This window comes from Notamacropus eugenii, chromosome 4 (assembly GCF_028372415.1).
Source record: "Notamacropus eugenii isolate mMacEug1 chromosome 4, mMacEug1.pri_v2, whole genome shotgun sequence".
Lineage (NCBI taxonomy): Eukaryota > Metazoa > Chordata > Mammalia > Diprotodontia > Macropodidae > Notamacropus > Notamacropus eugenii.
The window spans coordinates 95063770-95079297 of NC_092875.1; the positions used below are offsets into that span (position 1 = coordinate 95063770).

The 15528-nt window shown below is 41.4% G+C and overlaps 1 long non-coding RNA gene across 1 annotated transcript; it reads right to left on the reverse strand.

Annotated features, from left to right (window-relative positions):
• Positions 1 to 12765: 12765 nt before the first annotated feature.
• On the reverse strand, positions 12766 to 14397 carry LOC140500404 (uncharacterized). Its single transcript, XR_011965723.1, has 2 exons — positions 14315 to 14397; positions 12766 to 13673 (listed from the first exon to the last, which is right to left on the reverse strand). It is a non-coding gene; the product is annotated as an uncharacterized lncRNA (long non-coding RNA).
• Positions 14398 to 15528: the final 1131 nt, after the last annotated feature.

A 15528-nucleotide genomic window follows, 5' to 3' on the forward strand; every position in this document is an offset into this window, starting at 1 on the left:
TAAGTGTATGTATATATGTGTGTGTATGTGTATATATATATATATTCTATAATTAGTGAGGCACAGGATGGGGGCATTACCACAAAGTCAGATTTCATCAAACCTGCACAATTCACAATATCTTTTTTCCACCCAGCATCCCACTGAAGTTTCAGTTGTATTCCTACTTTAAATATGAGGAAACTGAGGTTCAGAGCAATAAAGTGATTTTCCCAAAGTCATGCAGCCAGTCTGCATCCATACTAGGAGGTGAGCCTGGATGCTCTGGTTCTTTTTCATCATCCTTTTTACTACACTGTACAATCTCCCATCATTGGGTACATTCCTCCCCTACTCAGTCATTCTGATTAAGTAATAATTAAATGTGGGTGTGGGTGGATAAAGCCAGAGACCCTGGAGAGGGATAGAAGAGGACCTGTTAGCATTAGCCCTTCATCATCTGGTAGCCCTAATTGGTTAATTGTTGTTCTTTGTTCTTGAAGAGGACCAAGGTGACATCACTGTGTTGGAGTCAAGGTACAGTGTGTCTGACTGTGTCACATCTCACTTGGATGCCTACATGATGGCAAGATTACAATAGTGGCTTGGTTGGGTACTTGATTTTACAATAATGGGCACAATTGCACCTCTGATAATTACCAGATGATTATTGTGAAACTTTGAGGATGTGATTGCGCAGTAATGTTGAAGCAAAATCAGCAGATAAATAGTCCAATCATTTCAGTATGTCAAAGCTAGAAGGACTTAAGAGAGCATTTTGCCCGCCCTTTCATTTTACAGTGGAGATCCAGAGAGGGTCAGAAAATGGCCCAAGATCACACAGCTAGCTGCACAACCCTAAAGCAGAGGGGCACCTTAGAGATCAACTGTCCAATTCCGCCATTTGGAGAAGAGGAAACTTAGGTCCAACCCCACACCATTATTTATCATAGAGACAACATTTGAGATATTCTGTTTATGCATCAAGGTCCTTGACAGGGGAGCATCTCCATCCTATCTTTCCAGGTTTATCTCACACCACTCCCCTCAACACATATGCTATGCTCCAACCAAACTAGACTATTTTCTATCCTATTCTCTCCTCTTCCCCCAATTTTCTTCCTTCCTTCTTCCTCCTACAGATATTTATGTAACCTGAACTTTGGTCTGCCCAGAGGGGACAGTGACCCATTGGCTGGCCAAGAGGGTTTGCCCAGAATCCTCCAAGTTCTAATGGTCCTTTCCATCAGCCTGTTCAAGCACAAGGCAAGAGGCATGACCCCAGGGACTTGGAGAATTTTAGGTAAATCCCTCAGTCTAGCAGACAGTCCCCCTTCTCCAAATATTCTAAGTCACTCTCTGGGGGAGGGGCCAAAGGTTGGATTACATTCATTAAACACCCATTTTGTGCACACTGTACTAGACCCTAGAGGACATAATAATAGCTAGTAACAAGGAGCATTCATATAACCCTTTAGAGTTTGCAAAGCACTTTCCATATATTATTTCATTTGAACATCTTAACAACCGCTTGAGGTGGGTGCTAATATTAATCCTTTGAGACACAAAGAAGGTTAAGTCACTTGTGCAGGTCTCAGACGATGGAGTGAAGTAGAATTTGAAGTCAGGCCTTCCTGAATACAGGATCAAGACTCTCTACTGTGCCACCTAGCTGCCTCTCCTGGGAACTGTCCCTGATACCCTAGTCAGAGATGGCCTTTCTATCTTCTAACCTTATAGGGGGATGTATGGGTCGTTCAAGGAGGACTAGCATCTCTGGTGTGAGGGCAGTTCATCCACCTTTGGTGTCCACCTTCATCCAACTCTCACCTGTGGCTTCAAGAAACAGCAGTAGGTGCAGTGGCCACACCATGGTAAGCCATCTGGGCAGATGGGCTAAACCAGGCTGAGGGTAACCAATGGGCCTGAAACCCATTGGTGACTTAGGGGATGTCCACCCTAAGCATAAAGAGACTTCACAACTGAGAACAATTTGTTCCAAAGGCCTTACAGGTAGCTCTGTGGAGCACTTAGAGCTTAGTCAGGTGTCTAAGATTCCAAGGTCATCTCCTGTATCCCAGGCCATTGCCACTGATTTTTGTCTTGCCAGTAGACTCTGGAAGAGAGAACAAGGTCGGTGACTTAGGGCAATTCTGCTGCACTTTAATCCAATTCATGTGCAAGTCAAGACATCACCCTGTGACCGCATTGGTCCTCTTCCAAAAGGAGGGATGATCAATGAGAGCCTGTCATTACTCTCAGCACTTTCTGTCTTATACTGTCAACATTTTGCCAAGTATCTTATCCCACTCCCCTCCTCAAGGGTCTCCCTCCTCCCCTCCCAACATCAATCAGAGAACACATCCACAGCAATATGGAAAGACCCCGGATCTGGAGTCATGAGGCTTGGCTTCTAGTCTTGGTTCTTGTTTCTACCAGTGCTTACTGGATGATGTTGGGCAAGTTACTGGACTACTCAATCTCTTCATCTAAAAATACAAATAGTAATCCTCAACTTCCTATGTACTGGACAGGACTCTCTCAAGGATTATATGAGAGAATGTATAGAAAATGTCTTTTAATCCTCAAACCATAATATGACATCTGCTATTTTTAAACTAAATACTCAATAAAAGTTTGTAAAATTTGTGATTGAGTCTCTGGGGGAATTCTGGGACAGGTACAGATTAGACTAGCTCAGCATGTCTAACTCAAATAGAAATGGGGCCAGTAACTGCTGATAAGCCCTGCTCCTGTATATTGACTTTACAAACCACATATTAGCATTATCTATGTTCTATTGTATTTTTATTTGTTTTGTTAAATATCTTCCAATTGCATTTTAATCTGATTTGACTGTACATGGGAATGGTGAGGACTGCAGACCTACCTACGGCATGCTTGTCACTTCTGAACCAGAAAACCTCTGCACTTCCTCCAGCTCTGAGATTCCATGATTCTGAGGTTGTCAAGCAAAAGTTTTATTAACCTGTTAAACAGCTGTTTCACATCCAAAAGAGAGGTGTCAGGCTAGGGAACTGCCCCAGAGACATACAGATGGAGAGTCAGCCTCAAGGTCAGGAGGATCTGAGTTCAAGTACCACCTCTGATGAACACTGGCTATGTAAGCCTGAGCAAGTCATTATATATATGTGTAAGGATATGTGTGTGTATGTATGCATGTATGTATATATGCACATACACATATATACTCATGCACATGTATACACATGTGTGGTATGTGGTACACATCTGCATGCATGCACACATGTATCTATATATGTGTGTATATTCTGTATCTACATACATATGTATATTGTGTGTATACTCACACCCCTCACTCTATACTCTGAATCCATCCTTTTGGAGGTAAGAGCATGTTTCATCCTGAGTCCTCTGGTATTGTGATTGGTAATTATGTTGATCAGAGTTCCTAAATCCGTATAAGTTGTTTCTTTAAGACTCTAAGTTGCAGGAGAGATACTGACCTACCTTGGCAGAGGAAGTTTATTCACCTGAGAATTCCCTATACCAGTGAAATCAAAGCTCCCTCTCCCTTCCTTCCAGCATTTGAAAGCAGGTGGGCAAGCATTTTTTACAGGGTGGGATAAACCAGGATTTTGACCAAGGATCGTATATTCAGGGGAATTTGTTTCCTCTCTCTGGAGGCTCTCTAAACCATCTCATCCTACCAATGTGCTCTCTCCCTACTTCCTGCCCCCACCACCTGCTCCCATGGGATGGGACCTGCTAAAAGTCTGGGGTTACACTCTCTGGTAGACAGACTTCCCTCTTTTCCAAAACAAGTACACTAAACTAGGAGCAGCAATCCATTGTAACACCCCTCCCCAATTTAATTAGCCTTGGAGGGGCTAGATTTCCAAATGTCATCTCTGGGTTGAGAGGATTTTCTGTGATCATCCCAAAATCCTACTAATTTAACTGAACATGGTGTGTTTCCACATTCTGACAAGGTAGGTCCTTTGTCAATCCATAGGGGACTGGCCCTTTGAGGGCTTGCTATGGAAAGGATGCTGTGTAAGGGCAAACATTGCTTCCATTTGCGGGAAGTTAACAGAGAAACAGATTGCCAGGGTCAACACCTGTGTATAAGAACAAGCCTCAAGGGCAAAGGGCTGGGAGCACACGAATCCTGCTTTTAATTCCAGGTCTGTTTCCTATGCAGTTGGTTTCTCAGACCAAGGAATTCACTGGCAATACTTCCTGTATCTCTCTTGTCAGAAAACCCTATTCTCACACCTTCATAAACTCATCCAACACGCCCATACCCCTGCTTTCCATTTCAAACTAATATCCTTGGTATCATTCAGTCTCCAGCCCTAAAATGACTCAGAGGGTCAGTATTGTCTGAGACTCCCCGTGGTGACCTAGTCTCAGCTGTGGCTCCATTGAGTGACTGCTGCAATCTCAAACTTTTGGTCTCAGGACCTTTTATTATCAGGGTCTTCAAAGAGCTTTGGTTTATGTTGATTCTGTATCTCTATATTGGACAGCTAGGTAGCATAGTAAATAAAGTACTAGGTCTGGAGTCAGGAAAACGCATCTTCAAATTCAAATCTGATCTCAGATTTTTACTAGCTGTGTGACCCTGGGTAAATCACTTAACCCAATTTGTCTCAATTTCCTCAGTCGTAAAATGAGCTGGAGAAGGAAATGGCAAACCACTCCAGCATTTTTGCCAAGAAAACCCCAAATGGGTCATGAAGAATTGGACACAATTGAACAACAACGCTTATCTATATTAACTAGATTAGAAATGAAAAACCTTAGTATTATAAAATGTTTTGATATGAGACATACACTTCAGCATGAGGACAATGGTGTGAGAGCCACTGCCCTGAAGCATTGCCATACCCTCTCCCAACATTCTAACCTTGGTTTGTATCTGAGCTTTTGCCTCATCTGTTTTTCATCTGACTATCTAACCCTTTAACCTGGCTTTAACTCTCAGCATCTGCTTCTATTTCTTTACTTGACTGGCAAGAGAAAGTGCCCTGAAGATGATGTGCTTGCACACTACAGGAGAGAGTTGGAGATAGTTTATACTGCCAAAGCCCCAAACTTGGACGTCACTTCAGCCTTCCGTGCCTCAGTTTCCTCTTCTGCAAAATGAGAGGGTTGAACTTGATAGAATCACTAACGTCTCTTCCAGCTCTGAGAGTGTATTTTTGAAGCCCCTTTATGACTTTCACATACATTCCTAGCATCCTTCCCACATGAAGATTCTATGTTATTTTTACACTGTTCCCTTCTAATTTTGACTCTCAGCCAATAAGCATTTATTAAGCTCCTACTACCCGCCAGGCACTGTGCTAAGTGTAGGTCATAAAAAAAGAGTCAAAAGAGAGCCCCAGTCTCAAGGAGCTTACAATCTAACGGGAAAGACAACAAGCAAATATGTACTAATGAACTATAGGTAGGACAAACTAGATAATAGTTCAAAAAGGAAAGGCACTAGAATTAAGAAGGATTAGGAAAGGCTTCCTGTAGAAGATGGCATTTTAGTTTAAAGGAAGCTAGGAAAGGCAGGAAGCAGAGATGAGGGAGAGCATTCTAACCATGTGGGATAGCCAAAGAATAGGCCTGTTTCTGAGAGATGGAGTATCTTGTTAATGAACAGCCAGGAGATCAAGGTCACTGGATTGAAAAGCATATGTGATGGGTATATCAAGAAGCAACCTAACATACACAGGAGGCCTGCTATCACAGGTTCTTAGTTCTGCATTTATAAAAGGAAAGGTAACTTTTGAGGGATCAATCACTTTAATTAGTTCAACCAGATATTTCCAGACACACTTTCTTATCTTTTACATTTCCAAAGCTACCAAGCCTCTCTATTCAACAAACAAGGAAAATACAGAGAAACAAAAACCAACAGACAGGGCTCTACTACCTGAATCAGAGCAATATTGCCATACATTTTACATACATCCCTGGATCGAGACAGCCTTTACATCTGAGTGGTCAGGGTTCTGAACATATGAGCACTCAGATTACCACCAGGTAATCACAAGATCCTTCTCATAAGCAAACCCCTAAAATAAAATACTAACCTCCCAGTATATATAATGAAAACTTGGCTCCTGATTGGCTCAGTCAGCAGGCATGAAAACCTTTACGACTCAGCTCAGCTGTGCACTATCAGGGTCCAAAGGCGATTGAACCTTCAGGTGCTCACAATTTAGTCTGAACCTGGAAAACAGCTCCAAACAAACAAATCCCACTTTACTTGCTGTTACGTTCCACCCCTCCAGGATCCTGACCTTTACAATCTAACACTTAGCTCTTACATTCTACACCGATGAAAAGAGATTGTTATGGCCATGGATCCTGGAACAAATAGAGGCATTAACATTGCTTAAGAAATATATATATATATATACACACACACATATGAGATTAACATAATTCTCATCATATTCAAGGAATAATCACAAAATAAATACATCATGAGCTTCACATTTACAAAATACATAACTTATTACCAGGGTGGCCATATGGCTTTAAACCAACACAAAAGTATATAATATCAGAACTCAACATACTCCACCCATAGGTCACAGTAAATCCAAAACAAAATATCCAAATAAAGTCCTCTTGGGGACGTGTCCTCCCCACACTGCCTTTGCAGGCTTCCTCCAGGCACTCTCAGGTACAGGTTCTAAAGAGCCAAGTCCCGGTCTTAACACTGCTCCAGGCCCCCTTCCAAGAACCGAGGGGCAACTGGGCAACATAGCCAACAGTGGGGGTCCTCAGGGGTCCACAGAACTCCCCCCCCTCATAGATAACCCCACCTCCTGGGTCCCAAACTGTCCCAGAATGCTGCAAAAAAGCACAATCAGTGCCTTGCTCCATAGTCCCCACGTTGTCTCAGGGCTGAATTTTGAACTCCTGGGTTCCTCCTCCTCCAGTAGAAACCAGTCACTCCCAGCTTCCACCTGGTGTCTGTGTGCAGCAGGTCTCCACTCCAATTTCTGCTCCTGTTCCATAGCTTACCTCTCCAAACTTGGCACACTGGCAGTTTTCGACTTCTGCTGGGTTGCTTGGCAGGAAGTTTAACACTCCTGTTCCATGGGTCTGCATACGATACAATCTCAAGGTTTTCACCCCTCCAGCACAGTCCAGAGTGGGCTAATCCACTCAAGCCCTGGCTCTGGCCCATCCCCACATCCCAGAGAGCCACAGAACTACAGCCACCACAACTGGGAAACAACAGACAATTATCTCAGTCCCACAAAACCCCACACTTTCCTTTAAATTTATGCAGATTCTACCAACTACACCATAATATCTCAGTAAGCACCCCAACATACACAGGGTGTCTGCTATCACAGGTTCTTAGATCTACATTTATAAAAGGAAAGACAACTTTTGAGGGGTTAGCTATCACTTTAATTAATTCAACCAGATGCTTCCAGACATGACTTTTTAATCTTTTACATTTCCAAAGCTACCAAGCCTCCTATCTATTCAACAGAGAAAATACAGAGAAGCAAAGACCAACAGACAGAGTTCTACTGCCTGAATTAGAGCAGTATTACATTTTACATACATCCCTGGATCAAGACAGCCTTTACATCAGAGCAGGAGAGAAACGGGGATCTGAACATACAACTACTCAGAGTCTCAAGTAGGTAATCACAAGATCCTTCTCATAAACGAACCCCCAAAGTAAAATACTAACCTCCCAGTACGTATAGACCGTCTCCTGATTGGTTCAGTCAGTAGGCATGAAACCTACATGACTCAGCACAGCTGTGCACTATCAGGGATCAAAGGGGAATTGAAACTTCAGGTGCTCACAATTTAGTCTGAACCTGGAAAACAGCTCTAAATAAACAAATCCCACTTTGCTGGCTATTATAGTGGGGAGTAAGGCATAAAAAAACTAGAAAAGTGTATGGGGTAAGGGGGCTAGTTTATGAAGGGTTCTGAATGCAAAACAGAGGATTCTGTATTTGATCTTGCAGGTGATAAGGAGTCATTATTGAGTAGGGGAATGACATGGTTTCTAATCACATACTTAGATCTAGAAATAAACTCAAGTTATGTAGTCTTCTTCCTTCATTTTATAGCTGAGGAAACTGAGGCTAGAGAGAAGAGACTTGCCTAAGTTCACATACTTGTAAGCAGCAGATCTAAGATGTGAATGCATGGACTCTTACTTCAAACCCAGAGTTCCTTTTCACTGGGAAGATATCTTCATCAAAGTTCCTTCCAACTCTAATTCTCTACTACTACTATTAGGAATAACACTAGCAGTAATTACTATACGTAGTAATTGTTAGTAGCAGGAGCAATAACAATAATAATTACCTCTATTCACTTCTATACAGTATTTTCCTTGAAATAACCATGTGAGATAGGTAGTATAAGTGACCATTATCCACATTTTAGAATTTGAGAAACTGAGGTTCAGAGAGGCCTGGTGACTTGCCCGTGCTCACATAGCTAGTAAGTGTTAGAGCCACAATGGGAAAGTAACTCTCTCAATTACAGGTCTAAGGCTATGCCCACACCCCATGGTACCTTCTTTCCATCTCTGCCATTCTTTGGTTCTAGATCAGTTCTCGAAAGGCAGAATTAACTTTAGTAACAGTGGGTAATAAGAACTTCATATCAACAATATTTAGAGCATACAGGGCTTTCTCCCATGTGCTATATCTGCTTAATAATAAATAATTATTAATATGAATTAACTAGTAATAAATTTTAAATTTAAAAATAAATTAAAATATTAATACATAATAATAATAATAAATATGGTTGCTGTTAAAGCCAGGGCTGTTTGTGGCTGCCAGCCACCAGAGCACAGTGAGGCCACATGGACTGTGTAAGAGGACCAGTCATTGTCCCCCATAACTAGAAATTTCAAGAAAATAGAAATTCTATTTGTGCTTATAATAGAACCATTGGATTGGAAATTTGGCTCAATAATGACCAGAAATTTCATTTTAAAAATCCTAAGTAAAAATCTAGAAAATATTACTTTCATCTTAAATACCAACAGAACAGTTCATCAGTTTCTCTGATTTCATTTGACCCTCACAACCACCCTGGGAGGTAGCTACTATGATTATCCCTTTTTTACAGATGAGAAAACCGACTTGCCCAGGGTCACACAGCTAGCAGGTCTCTGAGGCCAGATTTTAACTCAGGTCTTCCTGATTCTAGACCCAGAGCTTCACTCACCAAGCTTATGGTCATGAGACCTTAGGCAAGTCACTTCTTTCTGGGCTTCAGTTTCCTGATCTATTAAAAACAAATGGGTTGCACTAGACATGACTGACTCTTTGTGACCCTATTTGGGGTTTTCTTGGCAAAGATACTGGAGTAGTTTGCCATTTCCTTCTCCAGCTCATTTTACAGATGAGGAAACCAAGGCAAATAGGGCTAAGTGACTTACCCAGGATAACATAGTTAGTAAGCATTTTTAGGTTTTCAAAATGCTTTAAATTCTTTAACTATTTTACCCTCACAACAACTCTACACTATTCTGATCCCCATTTTACAGAAACAGGCACAAAGTGTCATGTAGCTAGAAAGTGTCTGAAGCAAGATTTGAACTCAGATCTTTCTTACTTCAAGTCCTATGCTATTTATCCAACTTTAGAGAATTGTAGAGAGTAAAGTTATTATTGATGAGGTGTGTAGATGGAAGACAGAGGTGGGGAGGAGAGATAAGAAAAGGCTTCTTGCCTGACCCCGTATAAGTCTCGACCCACAGCTTAAAAAGTGCTGAAGAGGTGGTGAGTGGAAAAAGTTTAAGAAGCCCTGTATAACAGGCTTTAAAGAACAGGTAAGAATTCAAAGAAAAAGGATCAGAGCAAAGCACTTTAGGCATAGGGAAGTCATATGTACTACAATGGAAAGAACACTGAAATGGGAGAAAAGACAGGGATTCTTATTTCAGCTCTTCCACAGGCTTTCTGTTTGACCTCAAAAAAGGCATTTCTCCCCCTCTGGGCCTCAGTTTCCCCATCTGTAAAATGAAGCCTAGTTGACCTTTAAGACCTCTTTTCCCTCAAACGTTTTCTGAGCTAGAGAGCTTTCTGTAAGCTAGTTACATTCTGTCGGCCATGTGATATTCTGCAAGTTAGAAAACATTTTTAAGAGTAAGTTAACATTCTATGAGATAGATAACATCCTGGTAAGTTATGTAGAACAAATATAGGTAATGTCTCAAGTGTGCATTAGTGCTCCTACATCATATTCTTATTGTGGTTCAGTATTTTTGGTCATGTCCAACTCTTTGTGACTTCATTTGGGGTTTTCTTGGCAGAGATACTGGAGTGGTTTGGCATTTCCTTCTCCAGCTCGTTTTCCAGATGAGGAAACTGAGGCAAACAGGGTTAAGGGATTTGCCCAGGGTCACACAGCTAGTAAGTGTCTGCAACCAGATTTAAACTCAGGAAGATGAGTCTTCCTCATTCTGGGTCCTGTGCTCTATCCACCAACCCACCAAATTGTCTGGACAATAATGTGTAATTGAGTAGATGATACCTGGAGCTAGTTTATCCCACATATTAGTGGTGTCAAACTCAAATAGAAATGGAGCCATTAAACCGCATGTGAAGATTCCTGTGGGTCACATATTGACTCAGAAAATCACATATTAACATTATCTGTGTTCTACTGTATTTTTATTTATTTTGTTAGCTGTTTCTCAATTTTTGATGACCCTAACCTTCAATATGGAATATAATATAGGCGTTAAACATAATGTATTAATATCATATATATCATAATATATTATATAATTTATATTATATTATAGCCATTAAGATGCCTATGTTATTCTGGTGATGCTTTCTGACTGTGAATTATGAAATGTAGAAGTCTTCACAGAAAGGACAATGGAGAGACGCAAGGTAAGCATGAATAAGTTAAATTAACAATTTTATTTCCTTGGGCCTCAGTTTCCTTTTCTGAACTAGATGATGTCTGAGCTCCTTCCAGTTCTACAGCTATGATTCTAAAATCTAATCCAGGGGAGGGGAGCCTGCAGGCTCAAGGCCGCATGTGACCCTCTAGGTCCTCAAGTGCAGCCTTTGTTCTTTGAAATTTGGATTCCGTCAAAAAGGCTGCACTTGAGGATCTAGAGGGCCACATGTAGTTTGAGGCCTCTGGTTTCCCACCCCTGGATCCCTCTTTTACATGACAATCTTTTTAAACAATTGAAATATTATTATATTCCAAGTCTCTAGGCTAGGCAGCTCAGTAGTGCAGTGGATAGACTCATCTCCCTGAGTACAAATCTGACCTGAGACACTGACTAGCTGTGCCACCCTGGGCAAATCATTTACCTGTATTTGCCTCCGTTTCCTCATATGTAAAATGAGCTCAAGAAGGAAATGGCAAAAAACTCCAATACATTTGCCAAGAAAACCCCAAAAAGATTCATGAAGAGTTGGACATGACTGAAACAACTAAACAACAGCCATTTTTATGTACTTGGTGCTATATCTACAGAAGACCAAAAAAGAGAAACAGTCCTTGTCCTTACATTCTTTTGGAATGAAACAATACAAATATGTTTAAATTTATATAAAGTGTATACAGAGTAATTTTAGGAGGGGAGGGCATTAGCAAGGAGGCTAAGGCAAAGTTTCTTGAAGCAGGTAACACTAGAACTTATTATTTATCATTCCTTCTTAAAGAGGACCAGTGACATCAGGAGGGCGAACCTTGTCTTGTGGGTGAATGGGATTTAAGTGAGGCAGGGCTGCACAAAGTCATCAGAGTCATGGAAGACTGGTGGCAAGACAAAAAAGTCAGGGTGACTATAGATGGCCTGGGATGCAGTGAATGACCTTGGCCTTTCAAATTAACTTATGAGGGAACTAGGGATTCTCCAAGGCAGAGGTGAGGAAGGAGTGCATTACAGGCATAGAAAAAGCCTATTCAAAGGGCTTGGGAGCTGGAGGCACAAACAGCAAGCAAGTAAGTTAGCCTGGAATATGGGAGGGAGTATAATCAGTGTGGAAATTTGTCAACAACTTCTGATTGCCAACGTCGACCTGAAAGTTTAGTTAAAAGAAAAGGCAAACAGGATAAATGCATATTGTTTATTCCCTTAAAGCTGGCAGTTACATGATCATGGAGCCAGAAGAAAACTTCTGTTTGATACAAGAATGACCAGGCTTATATCTGTTTTAGGACAATCCAAGGATGTCTGTGTCCCTCAGATTTATGGTCTCTATATGTGTTTAAACTGTACCATGAGAAAGGAATTTTCTTCATTGAATAAGTTGTAAATACAATAAGATAAGAGAGTTGACAAAGTTTCATTTGAAATTACCACCTAAGATATCTGTGTTTTCTTTACCATTAATATGTCATAACATGTCCACAAAATATTAAGATACAGAAAAAGTCCAATTATTCAAGATAGGGCCTCAGATTAAGGGTCTCATAAAGTATGCTAAGTCAGCCCCGTCTGACCTTGTTGACATAATAAGAGGTATTCTCTGAGTTTACTTCAGAGAACAAAGAGACCGTTAGGTCCAGGCTCTTCTTCTGATTGATTAATTCAAGCTCTGGCCCTTATTAAAATCCAAAAATGATATTAAATGATTATCACCAAGAACTTCCAATGCCAAACAAAGGAGTTGGTATTTTACTCTAGAGGCAATTGGAAGCCAATGGAGCTTTTTGTGGAGGGAACTGATATGATTCAGGCTACGATTTCAAAATACTATGGCAGCTGTGTGGAACATGGATCAGAGAGGAGAGAGTCTAGAAGCAAAGAGTCCCATGAGAAGGTTTTTTGTGGTAAATCAATAGTCCATTTTATTATAAATCTTACATCATAAAATTATGATAATTATATTAGGATAGTATAACAATTATTCATATCTGATCCATTATAATATTAATTATTAGTATCTCATTTATACAGTGCTTAAAGCCTCTCAAAGGACTTTAAACACGTTATCTGATCCGGTGAACAAATAAAAGTGGATTGGATGTTTACAAAAAAGAAAAAATAATTTTGGAAAAGGAAAACTCCTAGAAGTTATTATGGCACGTACTTTGAAATCACTCTCTCAATTCTCACTGGCACTGATGGGTTCAGGGTTCTATGCATAACCCTAAAGAATTGGGAATTTTCTAGTACTATTGCTCAAGAGCATATTCCTCTTAATATCAGTAGCCGATTAACATCAATTAGCTTTTACAAAGGGATATTTACCAAGAAAATGCATCCAGGATTGAAGTACATTGCCCCCCCAGAACTGTAAGTACATTCTGTCCCCCACCCCCCACCTCACCCCCAAGCAATTGGTCTCAGGCAAAGATGGACTCTGATTTAAAGTGATGAGTACAAGACAGCCAGCCCACCTGCAGCCAGCGGGGAAGGGCACGATTTCTTGGCCCTGGTGCTCCTTTTCTCATTTCAAGGAGTCCGTGCCAGGCTCACTTTCCCCATCGCTCAGCTGAGATGGCTCCCTACTGGGCCGGCTCAAGCAGGTTGCTCATCAGGGCTGCTCCAAGGTTTCATCACCAGACTTGACTTCTGTTGCTTCTGGCCCTGTGACTCAGGCTGTCAGAGGGACCTCAGATGGCCTTGATGGATTGTCTGCTCTCCCCAATCAGCTGAGAGTTGCTCTTGATGGCTCCCACGGTGTCACTCATCAGCCAGGCACTCCCATCTCATAAAACTCGTTCACCTAAGAACAGGAAAGAGAAACACAATAGAGACAGAGAAAACATGGGCCCCGTGTGACATATGGCAGCTGCGTGAAGGATCCCCTCCTCTACCCAGGAGCCTAGCCGTTCTGGCCTCAAGTGCCGCCAGGAAAGAGAATGAGACGGACATCATCTGCTCAGATCCCTTTGTATTCACACTCAGTTCCGGCTCCACGGGCAATTAAAAGGATTTTCTTCACTGCACAGCAAGCCTACAGGAAATGGAAGATACCTGCGTACGTCTTCATGGAAGACAGAGAGAGGGTTAGGGGAAGATGAATGGATAAGGGGGAGATGAGATGAAATAGAAGCACGTGTGTGTGTGTGTGTTGTGTGTGTGTGTGTGTGTGTGTTGTGTGTTGTGTGTGTGTGTGTGTGTGTGTGTGTGTTGGGGGATGGAGCTGAACCAGAGGATCCATCAGTCTCCTTCTATCTTTCAATCCCTGGGTGCTAACACTTCAGTGGGTTGCTGAAGATGAACATGTTTCAGATGACACAAAAGAAATCTCTTCTGTCTCCCAAAGTTGGCCAGAAGGAGGCGCAGAATTCAAGCAAATATTTGCAAAGCTGAATTGCTCTCAAAGGTTGGTCTGTATTTTGAGAAGAAAAAAAAAGTATGTACTCATATTTTCCTCCTGCCCAAAGTAGAAGTGGGGAGAATGAAACGCAGTAAGTCCTCCAGGTTGAAACATATTCTCCTTTTGAAAGCTGGTACTGCAGAAAGCTGTCTTGGCTCGCCTTGTGTTCAGCTGCATCTGGCTGGGAGGGCAGCCAAGAAACCAGCATTTCAGCTCAAAGTAAGCAGAACAGGCAGGCCCTAATCACAAGGATAGGCATGATGGTGGATACCCACCCAGGGAGTATCTCCCAACCCTGACCCACAGAGTCTGTGAGTGCATCTTCCCGAGCTCCATCAACAACTTGCCTTAAGACTATGGAAAATCACAGAACTGGAAACTGGTGGGGGCCTTACAGATTTATCTATCTTAACTCCTTCAATTTATAGAAAAGGAAACTGACATGGAGAGGGGAAGGGTTCTGTCCAAGGTCACATAGTGAGCCAAACTGAAGCTAGTATGTCCTACTCCCTTTTATTTCTTAACCACTGTGTTTCTGTTTCTTCATCTGTCAAACAAAAATACTAATATTCATATTACCTACTTCAGGGAATTATTGTGACGATCCAATGAGATAATAATTAATCAACAAGCATTTATTAAGCACCTACTAGGTACCAAGCACTGTGCTAAGCACCAAAGATACAAAGAGAGAAGCTAACCAGTTCCTGCTTTAAGAAGCTGAAATTCTAACAGGAAGCAGTATACAGTATATAGGTATAGACTAAATGCATACGAAACAAGCACAAGTTAATCTTTGTGGAAAAAGCACCAGCAGTCAGGGTATTAGAGGTACAAGGAGGTAGGGAATAGAAAGGCCTAATAAATGAGTGGGGCACTTAAGCTGAATCTTGAAGAAAAACAGGAATTCTAAGAAGTTAGAATGAAGTACTTTCCAAGTCACTTAACCCTGTTTGACTCAGTTTCCTTATCTGTAAAATGGGTTGGATAAGGAAATGGCAAACTACTCCAGCATCTCTGCCAAAAAAACCCTAAATGGGGTCATGAAGAGTCAGGTGTCAATGAGCAGCAATAAATAACATCTTTTTGGACAGCAATCTAGCAGTACCCAGTAAAAGTTATAAAAAATAATCCTATCCTGTGAACCTAAAAAAATTATTAGGAATGCAGAGATAGGGACTAGATGCATGTTAACAGTAGGATGGAAAGCCTCAAGGTGAAGAAACTCTACCTGGGCAGGAGGACACTTTCTCTGCAA